The sequence below is a fragment of the Gossypium raimondii genome, chromosome 2 (genome assembly GCF_025698545.1).
Source record: "Gossypium raimondii isolate GPD5lz chromosome 2, ASM2569854v1, whole genome shotgun sequence".
Lineage (NCBI taxonomy): Eukaryota > Viridiplantae > Streptophyta > Magnoliopsida > Malvales > Malvaceae > Gossypium > Gossypium raimondii.
This window is the reverse complement of record NC_068566.1, coordinates 34,308,433-34,312,616: the sequence shown is the minus strand read 5'-3', so window position 1 is coordinate 34,312,616 and position 4,184 is coordinate 34,308,433.

Here is a 4,184-nt window from a genome sequence, read left to right as displayed (position 1 = left end):
TCACCGGATTGTACAACTTGTATGCCTTAATTCTTTCATTATAGCCAATGAAAATGCATTTCTCTGACTTGTCATCCAACTTGCTTCTCATTGCATCTGGAATATGAGAGTCAGCAACACTCTCAAATACTCTAAGATGACGAACACTAGGCTTTGTACCATACCACACCTCATGTGGCGTGCAATTCTCCAAGCTTCTTGTCGGTGACCTATTCATAAGATAAACTGCACAAGAACTAACTTCAGCCCAAAATCTTCTCGATAGCCTCTTCTTCTTAAGAAGACGTCTAACCATCTCTATAATTGTTTTATTCTTTCTTTCACTCACACCATTTTGCTGAGGTGTATGGCGGACTGTCATTTTATGCCGAATGCCACTTTCTCTGCAATATTTCTCAAAATTTTTAAAAAAATATTCACCTCCACGATCTGTTTGCAAGGTGTTAACTTTTAGCCCAGTAAAGTTCTCCACTTCTGCCTTGAAATCTTTGAATATCTGAAAAACCTTTGATTTTTCTTTGACACAATACACCCATAACTTTCTTGAGTAATCATCAATGAAAGAGATAAAGTAATGATTACCTCCCAAAGATGAAACTGTCATTGGACCACAAAGATCCGAGTGAATAAGTTGCAATGGTCTTCTTGCTTTCCACGATGATTGAGAAGGAAAATCAATTTTGTGTTGCTTTCCAAGCTGACAAGCTTTACAAACATCATCAAGTCGATCGATCTTTGGTAAACCTCTGACCATCATCTTCCTTGAAAGCATCTCCAAATTTTCATAGTTCAAATGTCCATATCTATCATGCCATAACTTTGAAACTCCTTTATGAGCACCAATAAAACAAGACATCTTCTGATTTTAAAGGTTGAGAGAGAAAATATTATTTGATGCTACTCCAACTCTAGCAACAACCTGATTTTTCCTTAACAAGTAACAAGTCATGTCACGAAAATGAATATCATACCCCTTCTTCAAGAGTTGCCCAACGCTAAGCATGTTATTTTTAAGACCAGGAACAAAATAAACTTCAGACATTTTCTCAACCCTTCCTTGCTTTGTTTTGAACTCTAACTCACCAACACTGCTAACTTTGTAAGCTTTACCATCTCCTACTTTTACTTTTCCACAATCAGATTCAAATAACTTCGAGAATAATTTTTTGTTACTTGTCATAAGCTTGCTAGCACCACTGTCTATGTACCAAACATCATCAACTCTCCACCATGAGGCACGAGCAACAAAGTTTCTTACTTTTCCGCTTTATCATTTTGCACTATATTAGCTTCATCTTTCTCTTCTTTCTTGTACTAGCATTCACTCACCAAATGACCAGGTTTGTGACAATGATAACATTCAAAATAGCACGACCTCTTCCTCTTTGATTTCCATGTCCATGTCCTCTTTGTGAACCTTTAAAATTTTGATTTTGGTTGGCTTCTTTCTATCCATTCTCCGTTCTTTCATCTTGACCTCTTCCACGAGCATTTGAGCCTCTTCCTCTAAATTTTCTTCCTCTTCCACGACCACGATCTCTCCCTCTTTGATTTTTAAAATCTCCCTTCTCATTTAGAGACAACTTTGACTAGAGTGCTTGATCTAGATCTACTTCTTTCTTCTTCTTATTTAATCTTTCTTCATGGGCTTGCAACGAGCCTGTGAGTTCATCAATGGTCATGGTACTCAAGTCCTTTGATTCTTCAATAGCTACCACAATGTAGTCAAATCTGGAATCCAAAAAATAGATGATTTTCTCAACAACATGAATATCATCCATAGTTTCACCATTTCTTTTTAATTGGTTAACAATGGACAAAACCCGTGAACAGTAATCAGAAACAGATTCCAACTCTGTTTTTTGCAATCTTTCAAACTCCCCTCGAAGAGTTTGCAAGGGAACTCTTTTCACCTTTTCATCTCATTTGAATGAATTCTGTAAAATCTCCCATGCTTGTTTTGCCGAGGTGGCGCAAGCGATTTTTTCCCAAGCCGCTTCATATGATTGAACTTTTTGAAATATCCAAAATAGGGCTTGCTGATTTTTCTTCCTTGATTTCCTTAGACTCTCTTTTTGAGCTTGTGCTAATCCTTCCTCCTCTTCAGCCTCAACTTCATTATAACCTTTTTCAACAATCTCCCATTCTTCTAGAGATCCAAGAAGAGCCTTCATTTGGATATTCCATTTGCCATAATTTTCTTTGGTTAATTGGGGAACGAAAAAAAGAGGAATAGAATTGTTCATGTCGATCGAACTTTGCTCTTGATACCAATTTGTAGAAAATTGATTAATATTTGGAGAAATAAAACAAAGAAAATGATGAAGAATATAATGGAGAAGAGAAATAAATTTTGTATGGAAGAGAGAAACACCCTTTCTAATAAACTTTTCTTTTTTTTATTTCACACACTCTACAAATGCTTTATCATATACAACTATTTATATAGGAGTTGTAATCTACATCACTTAAATACTATAGGAGTTGTGACTATTTATCTACATGCATGTGTGTAACTCTTCATCTTCAAGTCTCTTCACATTTTTAACTCTTCATTTTCAAGTCTCTTCACATTTCTAACTCTTCATAATTTATTTTGTGCAAGATTAATTTAATTATGTAACAATTAATTAATGTGGAAGGGATTTGAAGATGAAGAGTTAGATTAATTAGTTTTATAACAAAATAAAGCATTGGAACTTTGGTTTTTTGTAAAACAGTACGTGTAGGGGGAAACTACATCCATGTTCAAAACAGGGAGTTTTGGGTCAGTAACCATTTTAGTTAAATAGTGCATTTTAAGGGCCCTTGCCTGGTCGTTAAGTTTTGTCCGTTACTCACCCTTTTAATGGACCAATTGGGAAAGGGGTAAGGTAGTTATAAACATACACGTGAATTATTTCTTCCTCGTGCTCTCTCTCTGAATTTTTCGCTCTTTTTTTCTCTGTGTTTCTTTGCATTTCTCAATCTTTCTTGCTTGAATAACTATCCCTCATCAAAGGTATCAGAGCTTTGTGATTCTCATGGCCAACAATGGAATCACTACACGTTTACAGAAGGAGTGGGTCAGGATCGTGGCAAAGGACTGCTGGGAACTCTTCCACCAGGTTTTCCACCTAAGGACAATTTTGTTATGTCTCCAACTGATGGAGCTCACTTGGGTAATCCTTCACGAGCCTTTACTAACGATTCTGTAAGGTGAATGTTACAACTGCAATACCCTCGGTTTGGTAGAACAAATTTTTGAAGTTGGTGGTCCAAGCTAGAGCAATTCTTTGAGGCTGAGAATGTTGGAGATCAAGTAAGTGTTTGGATGGTCATGTTGAATCTAGATGGTCAAGCCCTTGAATGGCATTATTTCTTTGCTCAAAGACATGAAGGTTTCCACTAACTCACTTGGGAATGCTATGCTTGAGCCTTACAAGACCGATTTGGATATGAACGTTTCTTAGATCCCATGACTGAGCTGGTAGCTCTGAAGTAGACAAGCACAGTTGAAGACTACCATGATAGCTTTGTAAGTCTCTTGAACCAACTACATTTACTGGAGAGCTATGCGTTGAGTATTTTTGTCCACAACCTTAAAACTGAAATAGAGTAGTATTTGCGACTATATAAGCCTGCAACCCTATATGAGGCTTTAACTCTTGCCTTACAAATGGAGGATATTGTTAGTCTCAGTTCCAAGAAAAAATGTGCTCTCATCAGGAGCCTCTAGTTACGCTAAGCCACTGTTCTCTTTGGTTAAGTCTCACCACAACCATGGGAATGCCATTATTCCAATGGGTACTACTCCCATGCTCCATAGTACCAAACAACCTACTAAAGCTCTGTCTCAATGACAAATGGATGATAGGAGAAAGAAGGGATTATGTTTTTGGTGTGCAGCAAAGTATACACTCGGGCATAAATGTGTTAAATCACAGCTATACCAGTTAGTGATTGAGCCTTCTGTTGACATAACCAATGAGTTAATTAGCCCTTTCTTCAGTAGAGTTTTAAGATTGCCTTAAGAAATTGGAAACCCTAGAAGGTGAGGTGGATTCAGTGGCACCTGTGTTGTCTCTCCATGCTCTGAATGGTTCTCAGGACCCTAATACTCTGAGATCGTCAGCCATAATAGGGCACCTAGAAGTCATTGTACTAGTTGACTTGGGTAGCACTCACAATTTTATTGACTCTAA